Here is a 21,216-nt window from a genome sequence, read left to right as displayed (position 1 = left end):
TGAATGCCATTCTCAATCGCTGCTGTGGAATAAAACGCATCTTCATTGGGCGAGGGTGGATGGGTACAGAGGCAGTGAATCTCCTTCATTGAGCGCTTTTCTTGCCATAAAAGGCTTTAGGTACTGCTGGCTGCGTCGGAACGTTATTAATTCCAAGAGTTTGATTTCCAGCTCTTGGCAGACGTTGGACTTCTGTGGATGATGTGCGAATGTGTTCTTTGCCAGCAGCAACGTGCGTGCAATACTGTTCAGCTTTACACAGATGATGAGAGGATCGTGGGTTTGAAGCTACGAGCAAACTCTGCGAGGTATTCATATGTACAAACACTAATTCTAATAACTTTACACCCAGCCTGCATTGCTCGTCATTACTTCGTAACGACTACAGTTTCCTACACATTCAAACCTATCCTCGCACAGTCGTTCTCTGATGTTTCAGAACAATCGTAAGCACAGGGCTGGCTGTTAATTACGGCACAATTACCTTAAGCAGCTTGCACTGATCGAGTAGTAGCAAACCGACCATATTCTGCTATCACACAAAAACTTCGCTTAATACATGGAAAATTTTACTGATTACTGAGAAAAAGTCACCAACGAACCCGCGATAGTATGATGAATATTATTTAGTGGCGAAAAACTTTTCACTTTCAACTTCCATTTGCTTCGTTACACAAGCAAGGAATCAAGCCAGTAAAAAATATTAAAGCTGCATCAATTGTAACCCGTGACCCATGATCAATTGCAACACCAAATTGCGAAAAACCGCAAAGGAGTGAGAAACCAATGCGCACCCAAACGGATTGCAACGCTTGGAAAGGTGAATATGAGATAATGAGTAAATGGTCGCCTTCTGAACGGTGTGGATACAGCTTTGCAAATAATGCCAACAATGGGTACCGCCAAGCATCAACCGTAGCTCTGCCAAAAAAAAAAAAAGTCAGCCTGCAACGTGTCAAATACCGAACAGTTTGTCCCTTTTCTAAAAACTTGATTGCTGTGGTTTTGTACCGCCTTTTCCATCATTCCCTCCTTTCACTCGTTTCCGTGTATCAGTTGCGTTTTCTTAAGCATTATTGTAAGATTATTTTTCACTCCCCTCCCCCCTTCCCTCCTATCCGTTGCTTTAAAGAAAAGATAGAAACGGTGTGCGAGTGTCGCAAGTGCCGGCAGTAACCAACAGTCAAGCGCTTAAAATCACTTTCCTTTGGTTTTGACTTCCGCATCCGGTCGTCCGGTCGTTTTTCACTTCCTTCCTAAACCACCACCCGCTGCAACCCCCACTCCTGCACTCACACCGCTGCATCGTGCTGCACGGGGTTTTGTCATTCGTACGCCAGCGACTTGCCCTCTTCCCGAAAAGATTTACTTCCCGTTGGCGTGTGTTGTTTTTTTTATTCTTCTTCCTATTCTTCTTTCTGCTCACTCCCTCCCGCCCAACCGCCAATTCGCACCGAACCAAAAACGAGCTAGCAAAGATTCGATGGGCGTGAAGCGGAGCAAAAGTTTTTTAATAATCTTGAAAGTAATTAAAAAGAATCTTTGTTCTTCGGGGCCCCTCCGGGGGAAGTTTGCCGTTTTCTTTATGTGCTGTGCGCAAGATATCGGCATCACATTCATCGCTGCGCCCTGCCTTCCTTCCTCTCGCCTCCAGTATCCCGAAATCTACGAATCAACGGGAATGTGGATGCTCCGGTTGGGGTTGTTTTGTATGCTTTTTTGTTGTTGCTGTTGTGTATTGTTTTTTTTTGTGTACATCCGCGCTGGAATGTGTCTTACGCCGCGGGACATGAGCTCCAAAACCGGCACATATGTATGATTTACAGCAAAGAGTTAAGGAGTGTTGGAGCCCTCATATACGCGCACACACATACACACACACACATACTCACACAATAGAACGCATACGCTGCACTGCCTTTTGGAGGACTTGGTTTCCCGTGGCGACCAGGCGTCTCCATGGAAGTGGAATGAGGCACCGGGCGTCTCCATCGGGATGAGCGAACAACCGGGCGTCCTCATCCACCGTGTCGAAAGCGGTTCAGCAACCGGTTCGAACTCAATAGAAAGTGGGTGGTGATGAGGTTTTTAAACTTTCAACACTCACACACACGAAAGGGGTGATAGATACCACCGTAGCAAATGTCCCTTCGGTGGCAAGAAACTCTAAAAACCATGGAATAAAAACTTTCGCTCTCACTCGCTCGCTGTTCCAGCAAAAAGGGAAGTCAGTTCGTCATGGCAACACCCAGCCCCACAGTGGTTTGCCGCGAGCAAGGTGTCCGGTTGCCAAGGCGTTTCATTGTCCAGTTCGGGGTTTTTGCCCGGCCTATGTTCATCTCCTTATCGTTTCGTACAGGCTATGTTTCTTATTATCTTATCCGCCTGGCTAGAGACCGCAAGGGTAGGCTTCCTGCCCAAGCCTGCCTGCTCAATGCTTGGTTTATGGGAAGCTGAGCAGTGGTGTGATGAGGTCACTGCTTTGTATGTGTGCTAGCGCGATGTTTGCTTCTCCTGTCTAATATTGCTTGGCTCATCGCTCCTCTCTTATCCTTTTTTATTATTATTATTACCAACCGCTTGGTAAACCTTTCTATATACGTAAGACCCTTTTTATTTTTCCATCGTGCTCACCCCCCCCCCCCGCTCTAGGCCCACTTAATATCTCACTTGGAAATAAGAATCAGCCCTGCCGAACAGCAGCACGGGCAGCACCACTTTGATGGGTGCACACTGCGGTATGGTATTACATTTATATTCCTTTCGTTCATCCAAAATTCAGTTGGATTATTTTTTATTATTCCTCTCGCCGTGGCACCATTGCCCTCGTCCGTTCTCGTTGTAACGGCAGCGCAAAAGTGAGCTTTTTTAAACGGTTTTTGGTGTATATGTGGAGGCGGCTTGCAGAATGGTGGCCGAGAGTAAGCAGCTATTGGTAACTGGGCGATGCTTTTTTTTTTGCAACACCTTTAACACTCGGTTTTGCGCCTGCCACCGTTCGAGGGCCGCATCGGGACGCGTACGCTGATCGTTATCAAGAGCAGTACCTGGCAGTACCACGGTGAACTTGGGGCATAAAATTGTACACCTCACCTTCCTTGCACTCATTCCACACTTTAGCTCACCTGCAGTACAGTTCACCATTCCCACCGGACACCGGAGCGCGCGCGCGCGCGAAGAATGACCAGGCGTCTCCATTGGGTGAGCAAGGAAAGTTCAAATGGGATCACGATTTTACACACAGGCTTGCCGAGGACATCGTACTGCACACCATTTCCGATAGCAGGGCACGTTCCGCGATCAAAGAGGCAGGGAACCACGAAAGAGAGAATGTAAGGGATGAGCCATTCTCCCGTTTCCATTCCAGGTAATGGTGGCCGGTGGTGGTGGTGCGCGAGTGCCTCCACCCGTGCAGCCAAGTGCAAAACTTTTTCTATTAACAATTAATTTAGAATGCTCACACAATTTAGTGCTAAAGCTGCTGCTAGGTCCAATTTAATCCCTTCCAATTACAGGTTCGCCCTTCGCTTCGGTGTTATACTTTTAACAGTTCGGTTCGCTCGTTTTGCTGCTTCATTGTGGTACTGGCACTGCGAAACACACTCACTTAAGGAGGGGAGGAAAAAAATACCCATAGCCCGGCGGCGCTCGTGGGAACCCGAAACCGGTTTTTTGTACACCAGCCTCACACCTTGCGGGAGATACAAAAAAATTAAGGAAAAGACGAAGAAACAGCATCGTCCTTAGAACCGGATATCGAAGCGCTCGAGCTGCAGTTCAAAGTTTTTGATCGTCTTTTCACAGTCTTAATTTCACTTCGCGTGAATCTCGTTGCCGTAGAAAAAAAAACGGGAATTTCCGTGAACAGTGTGAGCGGGTGAATATGTATAAACATACTTTTTTTTTGCAAGATCGAGATGGTGAAAATAATCTGTACCGCTCGTGCCGTGGTTGTGCTACTGCGTGGGCAGCATGGATTTGGTTGGAAGTATTTTTAACAAAACAAATGCAATATGTAAGAGGGCTGCGAATGCTAACGCTTTAAAAGTGGCATTAACTTTTTTTTCCAATAAATACCACCCAACCGTGACCTGTCCCAGGCAACGGTTATTAGGAGAAAAATAGCGCAAAAAGCTGCCATCAGTAAATAACATCCCATCTGCAGCCCTTCAACGTGTAGCTTTGTGCTGCTCTTATCACCCCGCACTGGAACAGCACTTGCATCAGCGTGCATACCTATCAGTTGATGAGGAGGATTAACGGAGGGAGGGGGGGGAGTATACGGGCAAACAGTTTGATTGGTGAAAGAAAGGTGTAGCATCAGGGGAAACCTGTTTTTTTCATCTTTTCACTTTACTGTTAATGATTTCCTGGACGCGTTGCAGTATGCCACGTTAATGTGCTTCCTACCTCACTATCTCTATCTCTTTTTTCTCCATCTTTCTTTCTCTCTCTCTCTCTCTCTCTCTCTCTCTTTCTCTTTGTCTACCTTTTTTCCCCTTTATTTATCCTGCCCTTCTACCCACAACGACGACGCACATAAAAACAGTACCGACCCAAGAAAAGGCGATGTACAAGGGCACAACACTACGGGGGCAACAAAGCGATGAGGGCAACGGACGAAGAACTTTCAACATCTTTACGTTCGCCGTAATCATTTCGTCAATGTAAGGGAGGGTTCCAAGTTTTAGCTACTCCTGCCGCTCCACCCTCGCATTGGTAAGTGTAGCGTCGAGCCACCAGTGTTAAATATTCCAACCTTTTGCTTCAACTCCGCCAAAGCCGAGCATACATTTCACAGTGAACGTGGCGTAACTCTGTTGCCCTTGCACTGGTGGCGCTTTACTTGCGAGCTTTCCCCCTCTCCCTCATATTCAAAATTACTTCCCTAGCTCATTCTTGTTGTTACGTGAAAAAAAACCTGTTCAGGAGATGAGAGTAAATGTGTGCGCGCAATAAATTTTTATCAAACTTTTATTAGCGCTCGTTGCTTGATGGATAATCATGGTTTTTAGAGTCACCGACAGGGAAGTTAATTTTATTCCCGGTATATAAAGGACCAGGGCAAGGCGTAAGAAGATGTGGAGAAGTAGAGCTTCCTCGCATAGAGGGGGTGCATTTGGGATGGCGAATGATAAAAGTGAATAAAACGAAAGCTGCACCGTGCACATACGCTCTTTCGATTCTTGAATCGGGTACAGTGGGCGCCTGAATGTATGCAATCATGTACATTTTTCACTAGCCAGGGAGGCTATACTTTCAATTTTCTCACTGCCCGTGTTGCCGTTGTTGCTAGCGTGGCAGGAAATGAGCCAAGCCCACGAAGCAGCAAAAACTGCGGCAAGGAAAACTTTCGTTGTGACTCCAAACAAGACGGTGTACGGCTCAAACACACACACATACACATCCGGTTTTAAGCATGCATTACATGTTCGCACCGATACCAGCGCTGTGAAACTACCGCCGGGTGGGGTTTTGTAATCTGCGACTGCACCTGAGTCACGATTCGGAGAGCTGTTTGAAGCACAGGACGCCTTTTTAGCCTTTTTGGCCTTTTCTGCGGGGAAGAAAAGCAAGCGGAAAACTTACCAACCTGCAGTAACAGTATGCGAAGGAAATTAGCAGGCAAGAAAATGGTGCAAGCACTGTGCAGCGCACAAAAGCCAGGTCCAGGTGGAATCTGTCAACGTGATGGCTTGAGTTTTTGCTTCGCTTATTCTGACCTCTCTTTTTTTGGCTCCAGCCACTCTGCCTGTAACGAACGAAAGCGTCGTTCGTAATATTACCTGCAGACAAGACGACAGTATGCGCGCTGCTCACTTGGGATGTCACAACTACAGGAGGCTAGACATTTTACCACCTTGTAACGATATTTTTAGCTCGCCGCCAAATGAACTGCACTGCCAGTGGAACACCCTTTTTTCGTGGACAGCAAGCAAGTAAGGTATGTGAGGGAGCTATATTTGGCTGTTGCCAGAAATATATTGCATTGCTGTTAGATACAATGTTTTTGAAAAGCATTTTCTAAAATACGATGAAGAGCGAGTCACAGGAAAAATTTAAAATTCTTCCCGTACATCCTTGTCACAGCTTGAATATTCTAAGCTTGTCTAACAAAGACAATTTTACGTAAGAGTAGGCATTCACAACGGAACCTTTCTTAAAGCTTAAAGCCCTTACAATCATTTAAAATAAAACATGATCCCATCTCACACCGCACCCACAATCGGTGTGCCTTTATCTGCTGCCGGGAAGCAAACCGTACCGAAATGAAAATGGTTCACGCTGGTCGAATAGGACGCATTTCATCACCACATGCATCAAACGCGTCAAGTCGAAAGCCAGTCATCTCTGTGCTCTACATTCCTTTATACCAGAGATGTCAAACTGGTGGTCTGATGGCCGAATGTGGTCTTTCGGGGTGTCCGCGACCGCCTGAGACAAAATGTATTTGTAGAACCATTTCTGCTTCTACAGTACACGGCAGTCTATTCCAAACACCTGAAATATGAAACGATTTTCAACTTCGAAGGTTTCTCTAATAATTGTTAGACAATATTACATCATTAAGCCTTGTCAGTTTTTTTTTTCATTGCACCTTCTCTTTATGCATGTTTTCACAAAAAAGATAATAATTCCAAAAAACTGTTGGAAAATAGTTCATGTGCATTTTGATGAAATGAGTATTCAAACTCGGACAAGTTTAGAGAAATGGTTGAAACATGAATAAAAATTCTGTCATGCACTTTCCGGTTGATAAATTTGTTACCAACAAATACTTTATGAACATTTTTTTTAAAGATACAATTTGGATTTCAGTTTCACATTTTAGATTTCTGTATGTGGCTTTGGAACATTAATTTTTTTTAACTTTTGGGCAATCAATTTTTGGGTATCCTATAAGAAAAAGAATTGGAAAAAATAACAAAATCACTCCAACAGTAGGAATTAAAAACGCAAGGTGTCACATGTTTTGGGCATTCTGTTTTAGGCATGGTCGAGCCTCAAATTCGTCGCTTCACTGAATATCAGTAAAACAAATTACTGAAAATGCAGCAATTCAAATCGACCGGTCAGTCAGAACACCCAAACAAAGCAACGCAGTATCCTCTTGCTCGTGATATGCAAAAAAAAGCGCTGATTTGGTAGACGCTTACAGGCACTCCGATAAAAATTCAGACGAGATTTCGGCTTGCGAGGTTAATTAAAAAAAAAAAAACAAGGTAGCCGTGTTGGTGTGTACAACATCGACTACAATTCACTGTGCTTGCTGAATTAAACAAACAATATACAACATGGATGAACGTGAGCTGAGGGACTTTCAATCTCTGCACATCAATAAAAATAACTCAATTAAAGAAATATTTAGTTTCTTTTTAATCGCAGCCAACTACTGAAAAATCAGCAATGGGGCCCTTTCCGTTTTAAGTTCGTAGGCTGAAATTTCAGCCTGTCAGCTGTTTGCATTGTATAGCAGTTTTCCGGCAGTTGTCTAAGTGAGTATAATATACAGGTGGGCTTATCCCAAGGTGTATGAATTTAGAAGGCTGATTTTTATTGCTTCTGTTTCTAGATAAAGATTTTAAAAGGGTTTTGTGTATTCGTCAAGCCTCCAGAAAGCTTGTTTGAACAAAAAAAAAATTTCACCCATCCTGTCAAAAAGTGATATTCAAAATTGGTTATAAAAACAACATGCCATGGAAACACCTGGACTACACACACTTTGATTCTGGATTCCATCACCAGATCTCTTTAATGCACCTTGGGGTAAATGTAAACACCACCTTGTTTTTTTTTTCCATTTTTCGAGCAGGTACTCGAGTATAATTCTAGCTTTGTGTCTAGAATAATCTAGAATGAAAATTGCAGGCTAGTTTTGTGTGTGGTTTTGTATGGAGTGTTTACATGATTTCAGCCTCCAACTGTCAAACTTCATACAAAAAACTGACTAGAATCGCGAAGGGCCCCAATATTAGAAAAGGCTTTACTGTGATTTAAACGTGAGTAAACGAGCTGCCATTTCGGTAAGCACCGAACATTACTAAATGATACAGTAAACATTCTTTTTACCGAAAGGATTACTGAATCTTTAGTTCAAAAAAACTTTAGAGAAAAGAGTTATCTGTTTGTAGACATTTTTGAAAGAACAGAAGATAATGGTCATTTGAAAATAATTTGCTATAGTTAATTTTATTCTCGTAATTTAACATCAATATTTTAACTATTGCAACATAACCGCTGCCCCACACTCATATAATTTTATATAAAAACTCGGCTCAACTCGTGCTACAAATTTCAGCAGCGCCCGCGGGGTTAAATGAGTTTGACATCCCTGATGTACACCTTTTAGCCCACATCGGCGTAAGATTGACAAAAATGAATAAACGCTCCTGCTGCTCAGGAGGGTTATTTATCATCTAGAGAGTATTTTGCCCGGGTAATTTCCACGCCTCAAAGGGCGCCTGTAAACCTTCGCCGACTCGGTTGGCCTCTTTAGTTAGCCGATTGTCGTTTTTTTTTTTGCTCGGCTTTGTTATGCTGTGTAAAAACAGCAGCCTGACTCAAATTTTTGACCTTCATGCGCAACGATGTAACGAGATCGCGGCTCGGCATCCTCGACTCGGTGACACACGCACGACACGCACCGCCACCGATTTGAGGCCTCGTTACCGTGTTTGACAAATTATGCTCACCCCGCTGACTAATGTTTCATTTCATGATTTTCAATTTTTTATCCCATCCTTCCGAGTGCAAAATGGGAAAGAGCGACCCGGCGAGTGGTTTCGTCGCGCGTTTGCCAACGTTAACAGATTTTGTTTTCCCACTAAGAGGAGAGAAGAAAACGCCCTGTACAGGGCGTAGATACAAAGCATCCGCTTTAAGGTGTGCCGTGTTTTCCTTCTCTTGGCCTGCGTGTGCCCTAGAACGGGTCTTTAAATCGTTCCGAAAACTCATTGAAAAAGGCGCCTCAACACAGAGTGCACTCAAGAAGACGGGACGTCGCACTAGACAGCCCACTAAGTGGTTGGTCATTGTTCACACGCCCCTCGTAATTCTTCAAACCTCATCCGTATGCACCCCTACTGCGGTATGTCGAGGACAAATACACACGCACACACACATACACAACCGACACAGCCGACACTACCTGACAAACCTCTTCAGGGGTGTGTGAGATGTGATTTATATTGGGATAAATCTAATTTCTGTCCAAGCCATGTACGGGAAACTCCTCCCATGCCGTGTCCTTTTCCCTGAAACTCACCTGCGATTATGTGCGCTTTTTCTTCTGTCTTGAATCTCTCTCTCTCTCTCTCTTTCTCTCTCTCTCTCTCTCTCTCTCTCTCTCTCTAAATCGCCAGCATCCAGCGTTGAGGATCATTAGATGTTTTGAAGCAAATTGGCTTAAATTTATATCGTACCCAATTTCCGTTTTAACAAAGCGGCCGTTCACACGCAACGGCGCTGGCAGTGGGTTGAGCCTGTGAAAAGTTGGGCCGGGGTGGAATACAAGTTGACGCACTGTCTGTACGATTGTGTGTGAAAGAAGGAAGAAGAAAGGCACTGCAATAAGAAGAAGAAGAAAAAAACACCCGGCATTGCTACTCGCTCGTGGAACGATGCATGTGTGTGGCGGGTATTATCTGATTATTAAATTTCACACATCACAGCAAACGACACCCCAAACCCCGAAGCTGATAAGTTGTGCGGACATACATACAAAAAAACGCGCGCGCGCCAGCAGTGAAAGAAAACCAACACACAGCACGAACAGTCAAAAAACACACACAAACGCCACCAATGAAATGGATTCACACGCAAGCGGAATATCCGGTACGCTAGGGCAGGGAAGGATAGTGAGAACGAAGCCAGCCTGCACGGTAGGAGTAGGGGTTTGCTCACCGGGACCAACACTGACTCCAGGACGTGCTTTCATTCCGAAGGGTGAGAATGTTGGAAACTCTCGCGTGGCGCTGAACATGCTTTTCCCGCGTTATCTTCCCGCTTCTTGTGCGTATAGAGGAGAGGCGCGAGAGAGAGAGAGAGAAAGAGTAGGTATAGACTGGGTGAATGTGAGTTCGTTTCTTTTAAAATTTTGCGTTTCTGTATGTGTATGAGTGTATGTGTGTGTGTCTGTGTGTGTGTGTGTGTGGTGCTCGAACTCATGTGCTTCCGACAAAACATTAGCAAAACGATGAAAGACAAAGCGTTTAAGCTTACAGCACAGATGTTCCCTCGCTAGTTAAACGAGCAGCAACCGGTAGAGGGGAGGGGAGGGGGGGTTAGAGACTGAGATCCCGTATGTGGCCGGCAATCGGAAGCAACGAACAATATATCTTACTGGTCCAATAAAACGTATGACAAAAAAAAACGAAGTGAGGGAAGGAAAGAAATGCTGGGTTGTGACTTTTGGTTTTCTCTTTTGCCCACTCTCACTCTCTCTCTATCCTTGCATGTAGTGTAGTGCGGGTTTTCCACGCTGTGTTCACAGACCCAGTCTGTGCAGGCTCAGCTGCAACGAGTCATATATCATACCCACGTTTGGAAACCCAGGGCCCAATCATCTGTTTATTATGATACCTGGTGCTTTTGTGTGTTGTTCTTGTCTCTCTTTCTCTCTCTCTCTTTTGCTCCACTCAACCCAGTCATGGGAGTGTGTCTCAAAGGAAACCAGCCGGTGTTAGTTAATTAACATAAAATATTGTAACCCTCGATTCGCCAATGATGCTTAGCTAAGCGTGTGCGTATTCTGCCAGCTGCCAAGTGCTGAGCTGGCTTGGTCTTACGCGTGGCATAAGTAATGCGGATTTGAGATGAATTGGTGGCTGTGTTTTGAATGGTTCTTTGTAAAAAAAAAAACAACCGATAATATGTTTTAATGTTCTTTTGTTTGTCGCTATTTGCTTCGAAATAGAGAGGAATAAAACATGATGACTCTGCATCTTTGAATTCGTATGGAGCCATAACCGTGGTGGACGAAATAGAAAGGTTAATATAGCTTAATTGGTTAAATCAATCGAACTCTATGGTTCAATTATAAGCGAGAAGCTTAAAATGCAGCTCATCCTCGGAGCAAAACATGTTCAAAGCTAAGATGGTTTTTCACGACTCTTCATACCATAACTTAATATAGAGCTGGGAAGATTCACGACTAAGACACAATGAAATCCCTAGAGCTCATAAGATATTATCCATAAATGACGTAACGCAAACATTGCAACGTTTTGACCCTCTCCCCCTCTAAGCCATGGGTTGGGGTTTTGAGAAAGCTACGTTCTCAGCGTTTGTTGAATCGGCACAAAATCGGTTTGAAAATCTATTGAGAATCTTTACGAAAGTTGACGTTGCGATGCAGCGATTAGCTTTTTGGAATATGAACAATTGTGCTATTCGTGTCTGGGTAATTACGTTGGAAATGGTTTTCAATGTTCATAATTGGAAAAGGTTTAAAACATATGCGATCAATAACCTATTTTTTATTTCAAGCTCCAATTAAACTGCTTCAGATATTTGTGACATACATATTTGCGTGTAGATTCGAGGAGGCATACACAATCTCAACTACTGATGACAATATTATCAACAACGCTACAATTAATACTCCTAATGATGTCATCGACTTAAATTTAACTAATATATCGCAAGAATCTGTACAAAATGTGCTCAAAGCAGTCAAGCCCAAAGCTAGTGCTGGCCCAGATGGTATTCATGCCATCATTTTCAGCCGATGCTGTGAGTCCATTGCGCCGATCTTCACCACAATTTTTAGTTTTCCTCTGCAACAAGGAGAATTCTCCTCTATTTGGAAGAGTTCATGGATTGTTCCCATATTTAAAAAAGGTTACAAGGAAGATGCAGCCAACTATAGAGGCATAATATCACTCAGTGCTGTAGCCAAAGTTTTTGAGAAAGTGAAACAAACAAGTTTAATCACGGCTTCTTATCACTATATTAGCCCCCAACAACACGGTTTCGTTCCAAAGCGGTCGACGATTACTAACCTTGTTGACTTTACATCACAATGTCTCCGTAACGTGGATAGCAGGATGCAAACAGATGCATTTTATATAGATTTAAAGGCTGCTTTTGATAGCATCGATCACAACATCCTTTTAGCCAAGATGAATAAGTTGGGACTTGGGCGAAATTTAATATGCTGGTTAGAATCGTACCTTGTCAATCGATCGTATGCTGTATCTTTCCAACGGTGCCATTCAAGGTCTTTCATTGCATCATCTGGTGTGCCACAAGGTAGCAACCTGGGTCCTCTACTGTTCATCAACGACCTATCGTATGTAGTACCTGCAGCGGATCATTTAATGTATGCAGATAACTGAATGATGACTGATGATGACTGATGACTGCACTGAAAAATGCCGAGTCATTTCATTCACACGAGCACGAGAAATTAAGAACACCAGCTACACAGTTAACGGTTTACCAATAGAACGCACTAATGCTATGAAGGATCTCGGAGTCATACTTGATTTAAAGCTGTCATTTGACCAGCAAACAGAGGAGGTGATTACCCGAGGTAATCAATTGCTTGGCATGTTGTTTCGGATAACAAGAGATTTCAAAGACCCAGTCTGCATCAAAGCGTTATACTGTCATACAGAAAAGCGTTAGCGTCGAACTGGATATGGATCTAGAAACCCCCTCAACTCCATATATCAGCAATATCAGTTTCTCATAGTGAAAAAAACTGACTACAGCTATCGGCCTGCGTCTGAGAACAAGTTTTGAGAGCTTCATAAATTTAAATGAGTGCTTGAGAATGCTTTCTCGGTTTAAGAAAGCCTTATGACCCCGCTGCCTAACAAATTTTAAAGTTGAAAGAACCCCTTCCTTCTTCCCTTCTCCCTCCTCCTTCGAATATCTTATTTTATTGTGATTCATTAAACATTTTTTAAATGAAACGTGTCCAAATCATATCACATTAAACTTAAAGCAAAGTTGTCCCTTAGAGCAATCAAATTCAAAAAGATTTTAATAATCGGTTTCTCAAAGATATGCCCATCTTTCTAGAAATGTTTCTTTGGCTTTTAATATATTCAGTGCTGCAGAATGTCACTGTCAATGTCATAACAAAATCTGACTGAAACAAAATTCATGTCAGCATCACGTAATCAATTGTGATAATTAGAGGTGATACTCAAAACGATTGGTGTGACCAATACATGCTTCATGACATTTTTGCTACCATCGCTTGGTCAATCACTAAGTCATAACTTTTTATACTGTAATCAGTTCTGCAAAAAGTTACTGAAATAGTCATGACAAATTCCGACTGAAACAAAATCATATCACCGTTACGAGCTCTACTGTGATGATCAAAGGTGAGACTCAAACAGTTGTTGCGACCATCACATGCTTGGTGACGCAACCAACTCTTGCGATTTTTTTTTTTCAGTGATCATCGCGATGGTTATGGATGATATACGGTGCATGCGAGTGATTCCAAAAAAAACATAATAAGCATGTTTACTCGCTCTGTTTGACCCGACAGATAATCAAAACAGACATAGGGAGAAAGCATGCTCATTTTGTTGCTTGAGCCCACACGCCAAGTATATTCCAAGAATGTCGTAAACATCACCGACAAAAAGTCCGTGACAAAGTGAGTGATCAAGAGTTGGGCGCTAATCAAAATGTCACCAAGCATGTGATTACTCCACCAACTGTTTGAGTCTCGTCACTGATCATCTCAGTTGTGTACGTGATCTGATTTGAGCTTCGTTTCAGTCATGAGTGTTGGTGACTAAAGCAGTTTGATTTGGTAGCACTGTTCACAGTCAGAAAAAGTCATAATTATGCTTGTGTCGGCTTTAAGCTCAGCTTGTCAAACAGAGTATCGCGGTTGACTCAAGCGTTACGTAACAGAAGGGGGCGGTCTCGTGGTACAGTCGTCAACTAGAACGACTCAATAACATGCCCGTCATAGGGCCATGGGTTCAAACCCAAAATGGACAGCCCCCCCGTAGCAAGGATTGACTATCCGGTAGGACGTTACGCCAAATAGAAGAAGAAGAACAAAAGGCTAACTTCTCCTCTTCCCTATGCAACATAACGTAACGTTTGACGACACCCCCTCGCATCCCTTTCAGCGATACGTAATTGATGGATGACGCCTTTGACGCCGTCACTTCAAATACTTTGTCAAAAAATAAGAAGTAGTCGAGTAATACGGCAACAAATAATAAAACAGCCCATATTTGCTAATTTTTCAGTACGATTCATTTGTCTATTTGACCGCTTTAAGTAAGTGCGCGCTTTTCGTTAGCTCCCCGTTTCAGTTTATTGTGCTGCTTGTCTATGGAAGGCAAATCTTTTCATCGCACACGCCTATAGAGATCAGAATAGTGCACAAGCGCACCATTGTGCACACACACAATCCTTTGCATTTATTCCCATTTGCCGGTACGCTCAAACCACACACAAATAGGGGGATGACGCATCAAAGATTTACAAACTATCAAACGCATTAGATTATTGTAGAAGCACAAGCGGCAGATGAAGCGAGGTTAGAGTGAACGGAGGAGATCGTCTAGCACCGCCGCCTGCTTTCTCTCACTCGCTTAAATCACCCGGGAGAACGCTCCGGGCCCTCCTGAGTCACACGCTGCTGCCTGCTTCATTTGAATTCAGCGCACATCCATCGGATATACCTGTGAGCCATTTGCTAGCATAATAATCGTAATAATAATCACCCAGCGCGCCAAGGCGACCATCTTCCCGTGCCTTCACTTTGGCGGTGGTGCTTTCTCTGCGGAAAACGGGATAGGGGATGATAGAAGATGCCGGAGAAGAAAGCCATCTTCTCTTCTTGCTTCGGCGTGCCTTCTCTCCTTCTCACTTCTTTCTTCGAGCCGAGCCTTTTCCTTGCCCTCACACTCTCCTCTGTGCCCCCAGGAGAGATACTCCGGTCCGAAACGGAGCGGGCCATCGGTTTCCCCCTATTTAGCCGCAACGTGCCCCGGTGCCGCAACTATTTACAAAGAATAAATTATTCAAGCACAGCAGCACCTTCGAGCAATATCGTGCAGATTAAAATCCATAAATCACTATCACTATCCGGAGCGGACGTCTTGTGCGTTTGGGCGCTGGCGTTTGGGGTGCGCTCTCCCTCATTTCCTTTCCTGCCTGTTCTCTCGCTTCTCCCAGTCCCCCTGGAACATTTCCGGCATCTCGGGCTGCTGCTGGGCGTAGTTGGCACGATCGATGAGCGCTCCTGCAGCACACACCGACCCAAACACCGTGGCGCTTGGAAGGGATTCGTGAGTGATGGAAGACCCCCATCCGAGAACCACTCGCATCACACTTTGCTCTCGCGTCATCCGTGTTTCGAATCTGACCCAACTTCCCAGCACCAAAAAAAAAAAAAGGACAGATTTTTACCGTCACCTCCGCGACGAATGTTTGCTACTGCCGTCGTGATGGGTGCAGAGCAGCCGTTTGTGAAAGAAAAAGTTTGCGAATGCGGTTTGTGTTTCGGAGCTTCATCCACAATCCCCCCTCATCAATCCCTCCTTTCCTACTTTAAACCTCTTTCTACGCTTCCCTATGACGTCGTAGCAGCAACCGAAACGAACACCGCAAATCGTTCCTCATACACACACACACACACACACATACACACACACACACACACACACACACACACACCCGCCTGCTTTTCCCACATTCGTGCCTGGAGTAATCGTCGGAAGTCGAGTATTTGCATAAAATTTAAATTTTTCTAACTGCATCAAGTCACGTACCGAGGTTAGAGCGTTCGCCTCTTTCACCCCGTGTATGTGCGCGGTTCCGTAGGCTGCACGCAGAAACGGCGCAAACGTTTGCTCAAGATGCTAAGTAGCTTCAGCATGGTACGGGGCGCTCAGGCTAGTGCCCCCAAGGTTGCTAAATCTTCCCGATGTGCTGGCGTGAATTTGTCTCTATTTTTTTTTTTCTACTCTTTTTTTGTGATCACACCTTTTGGCGTTGCACATGTACGACAGGACCTTTTGGTGTCCCTGCGAGCGCATGATAACACCACGCGTTGACACTGCACAGTGGTTGTGGGGATGCCGAGCGAATTTCGGAACAACTCCGACAAATAGACCGGCGGCACTGTCACAACACGAGTTGACGAGTTCATTACTTCGCTTGTGGGTATATATGTGAGTTTGTTTTCTTTTCGTTGTAATTGGGTCATTTGCGCTGTGACAGCTCATCCCACAACGGGCTGTGCCTTACCTTACAGCACAATTTTGCCGGAAACGGTTCGCTTCTACGACAACTAAAACGAAAGCTTTAACACATTTCCTTATCCGAGAAAGCGAGAGAGCAATGGATAGACAGCGAACTGGTGCTAGTTTGTAATACAACAGCAAAATAAACAAACACAAAAAAAAACGTCCCAAGCCTTCATGAGAAAAAAAATACCAACAAAGTCTCGTACGACAGTCACAGCCCGGATTGAATTCGAGCAGGTGACATAAGGCCAACTTCCAGTGCCTTCGGGGCGATTTTGTTGCAGCTAGCGCTACCCTAATATAATGCCTGGTGGTGTGTGGGCACGGGTATGTGTATGTGTGTGTTGAATCTAGCAGACCATCGAAATCCAACTGCAGTTTGACTTACTTTAAGCCAGAAACGCGTATCCGTGTCCAGGTCGATCGGAAAGGTACACACCGAGTCGGCTCAACAGTCACCTGCGCTCAGCGGCAAACGAAAGGAAATCCAAATCAAAAATACTACAAACTACACCATCTCCCCAGTACTGGCAATGACAACACCAAAAAAGCAACGATCCTAACCAGGGGGCGCTTTTCACTGGAAAAGACTTACTGCGTGGGCTGGCTTTAGCCACACACTCACACACACACACACACACACACACACACACACGCATACTACATGCTTCGCTTCCCTGGGGCGTTGATGGTGTCGGTGCTCGGTGCTGCCGTTATAACACCATTTGTGACACTCGCCCGCCCGGACACGGATGTTACGGAGATCCCTTTTTGCCGAGCATGGTCCCGGATATTAAACCCAGAGTGAAACTTTGCAGCGAAAATCCCTCCTGTAAATCTGTGGCCCTGACACCCCGACGCACGACCAACTTTATTGGACTGGCCAAGAGGATCAGTGGAGAGATTACACTGCCAACCTTCCCATCTCACGCCCAGTGGCCCATTTCACAGCAAGGGCGGGAGGTAAGGTATGCATGCATTTTTACCTTCGCCGCCAGCATCCGCTGCCAATATTAAGCGAGGCTCAAATAGAAACTGCACACAACGCAAAACCGCGCTGCAGCTTGGGTTGCAAACGACGAACCTTAAATGCGCAAAATGACGAAACACACACAGGAAGCCAAAGTCAAGGCGCTTTGAAAAATTCACAACACATTAAAAAAACAGCCTCGAACGAGGTACAAGCCGTGCGGCGCCCACAGCGTGCGGCTCTTTGTCCCGGGAAAACTTGTTTTAATTTGCTCCACGAAACAGTGGCCGTACACAACGGTCAGCTCGCTTGCAGTTTCCCTACGAGGCCGCAGCATGCCTCTCTTTGCTATGGTTCAACTGGATCTGAATGCAATAATGCCACCGTTCAGCACGAATGTCGAATGTTGACCGGGAGGCACCTCTGTGTGCTTTTTGATTTTGTTCTTTCTCCTGAACGCCGCATGAGAACGAGGAGAGTCACTCAGTGCAGCGGTATAATACTTCCTGGGTCTGGCTGTGTACCCGTGGACTCAGTACACTCCCGGGATGCTACAGGACCTCACACGCGAACCCACCTCAAGCTTCTCGTTGAGGCGCACTCGCCCCAAAAAAAAAGCGGCACTCGCCACTTCTGCTAGCCGTCGGCTACCATTTTCATTTCAAGTATATAGGAACAGCAACAAACAAACAATCAGAAACGCTCCCAGTTCCCGGGACATTATTTTTAACTGCACCAAACCTACTTGCCAAACCAAGATTTTTCAACTTCCCTCTCGACATTTTAGGGCGGGTTTTGTTGGTAAGCCGCTGTAATCTTACTCTTTAATTTGCTACCTGATAGGATCTGTTAGTCCTCTCTTTAGACACTCATGGTGAAAATTTGTACCACTTCTCACAGACCCACTCGCACATACGCAATTACAAAAAAAATCCCAAACTGGACGCTCTGGACAGCAGTGGATGAAAATTTTATCAAATTTAAACAACCTCACCAGTCCTACGGGACCATCGTCGGAAACTGACTTGATCCGTCTGATATTGCGGACGGTTGCTTCGTCGCTGTTTGTTGAATCGTGCTTGCCATTTGCATCGTCCCCAGGATTTGCGTGGGCCCGGGGTGCAAACAGCAAACTTTCAGTTTAGAGCTAGCTAGAGCTCGGTGAAACTTAATTTATCATGGATTCATTAGTCGAGTGACAAGTCGTGCGATGTAGGAAAGTCAAATGAATCCGTGTCAAGAAGTTGCTGCGTAACGAGCACGTACTGAAGCGTTATGAGCAGTGAATTGAAGCAGCAGTTGCTACAAACTAGCAACCGGAGGTAGACATTTCAAGCAAACAACAATTACTTTCGCTCTGTCCATAAACATTAACCCGTTCAAGCAATGTATTGATGCAACATTTGATAGCATTAATCCAGGCGCATAAATCCATAGCTCTTTCTCTCTCACACACACACACACAGCCACAAAACAGATACGGGTATGAAAAATAAATGACCTACTGCTCGTGTTTTCCGCAAGAAAACTACCAAACTGCACACGAAAACTACAAAAACAAACACGACAACGTTAACCCATTATCCTGCCGGCACCATTCACCATCAATCAAGCTGGCCGGATAAACGCAGAAATTAACATGATTACTCTTTAAACGAGCGCGAACCACGGGAAACCAACATCGAGCTTGCCATCGTTGCGTGTGAGTTCAGTGCTCCGTTCGCATAATGATTTTAAATTAATCGTTTTATTTCACCGGCACATATTCATGGCCCATCAGTGCGGCCAAAAACCTGGCAGGATAATCCTTTTTTGCTCCTGCTCTTTCTTTGCAAACGTTTTGTTTTTCCTTTTCATGTTTCAATGCAAAAATTGCACGGTGTGAAAATCAGACACACAAAATCTCAGCATCGAAGTGGAACTTACTGCAAAAACACAACACAATTTAAATGATAGCTTCCAGGAACAAATATGAAGGGAAAAAACCACTCATTAAGAATAAACGTTACACAAGGCAGAGTGTTCACTGTAAAATATATCTGTTTTATTACAATTATTTTTAATTATCATGATTTATTATTTAGCAACGCTCCCGCATTCGACCTTTCTGGTTTTTCTTTGTAATTTCAATTTTTGGTTTTTTTCATCGTAGCTTGTAGATGTTTGGGTGAAGTTTTGTGCGTGTTTTATTTGTGCTTTTAGCAACTGTTTTTTTGCTTTATTCTTTTTCTGTTTTCTGTTTTTGGAGATGCATGTGAAATGCATGCGTTTGCATGATTTGTTTTGGGTTATGTTTAGCGTCTTTCTTTGACTTGCTTCGTGCGTCTTGTTACTGATGTTTGTTTTTCGCTTTCTTTCTCATTCCCATTTAATTTCTCATAAAACCGTTAAATTTGCTGTTTCGTCTTTATCGTTTTATTTTTTGGTGTCCTCCTTTACCATCAGTGGTTTAGTGGCCTGCTGTTTATTTTTATTTCTCCCAAGCACACATCATGCCACTTTTCAGCTTTTTTGTGTAATACCTTTACTGTTTTATTCTAAATTAGTTTGTCTTATTAACTGTAAACATTTGCAGGTGTGCAACGAGTTATAACCGAAAAATTTAGTAAATCAAAAGAAGTTGTAAAAGGAGACACACTGGAGAAGGAAGTATAAAATACTTTTAAAAAAAACAACAGGAAGAATGGTGGCGTAAGTAAAACAGGTTTAATAATTAAGCTCATTCCCTTCAATTTCAAACATTATATGAACTCAGTTTTATTGGATGTTTTGTTCAGCTTAAAAAAAATGTGGGATTCAGTTGAGCAAAAACTTTTTTTTTAAACACAGGAAACCCCGTTCAACATGTATCTGAAAACCATACACCATCACACTGACAATTATTTTGAATATCGAATAATTAAAATAAAACTCTCTCACTAAACATCTGATTAGAACTACGCTAAAAGTATGATAAAAAAAAAGATAAATGAGCATAAAAAGGCAAAAGATAAAATAAAAACAAATACAAAGCCTCTCTTAGACTAAAAAGCCATCCAACCCATGTGGGGATCTGGAATGCGTATCGGAAAAACAGATCGGGAAAATTTGCGTGCCCATAATTGAAAGTTACTCAGATAGAGAGAGGTATAAAGAAATCCAGAGAGATGTACAGAGAGATAAAGCAATAGAAAGAGAGAAAGAAAGAGAGAGAAAGAGAGAAAGAGAGAGATCGCTACGATCTTTCACTTCAAGTCATGCCAAACTGTCGCGCTTTTAAATCGATCCCAATTCCCATTGGACGGTATTGTGAAGAGATTGAAGCCGAGTTTGAGTTTAACCCAGTGGAAAAAATAGTGCATGATGTGGAGCAGCACAAACTATGGGGAATAAAAACGCACGTGAAGGCGGTTTCAGAAAATGAGTGCGTTTTGGGGACAGGGCATGTGACGGTAAGGATTTTCAAATTTACCTCACTTTTTCCCATGCTTTCATTTTTATCTGCCTTCAAAACTGAACCAGAGTGCTAGTAGTGAACTATGGCCTGGTAAATCCATCAAGCATACAAACAAAGTGGACGTTCAATATGCTCGCGGAACAGCTTGTTGAATGGTTGGGAACCAGTGGAAACATGAAATGGGAAAAGCCTGCCAAACAAAACAAAATAAACTAAAACGGAAAATGATCGCAAACACAACATTTCCAAACCAATTGACAGCGTGGTGTGGATGAGTATTTGATGGAGCGTGTATGTTCTCTTTTTCCACCTATTTCTCCTTCTCCTTCCTTCCCACTCTTTTCCTAGTTTGTTAAACGACGCCGATCTTCGATCTTTTTCTCTAGGACGAGGCGACCAGTGATATGTTTAATTACATTTACAGATAATATAGCTTTTGTTTCACTTCTCCTGACCATTCCGTACCATAAGGTTGTGTGTGATACATTTACACACACTCCTGCACACGTAGCCATTTTGCCGATTATACGCACTCCACCATCTTCGCCATCAACCACTAAAAGAAAAAAAAC

The sequence above is a fragment of the Anopheles arabiensis genome, chromosome X, assembly GCF_016920715.1.
Source record: "Anopheles arabiensis isolate DONGOLA chromosome X, AaraD3, whole genome shotgun sequence".
Lineage (NCBI taxonomy): Eukaryota > Metazoa > Arthropoda > Insecta > Diptera > Culicidae > Anopheles > Anopheles arabiensis.
This window is presented reverse-complemented; position numbering follows the sequence as displayed.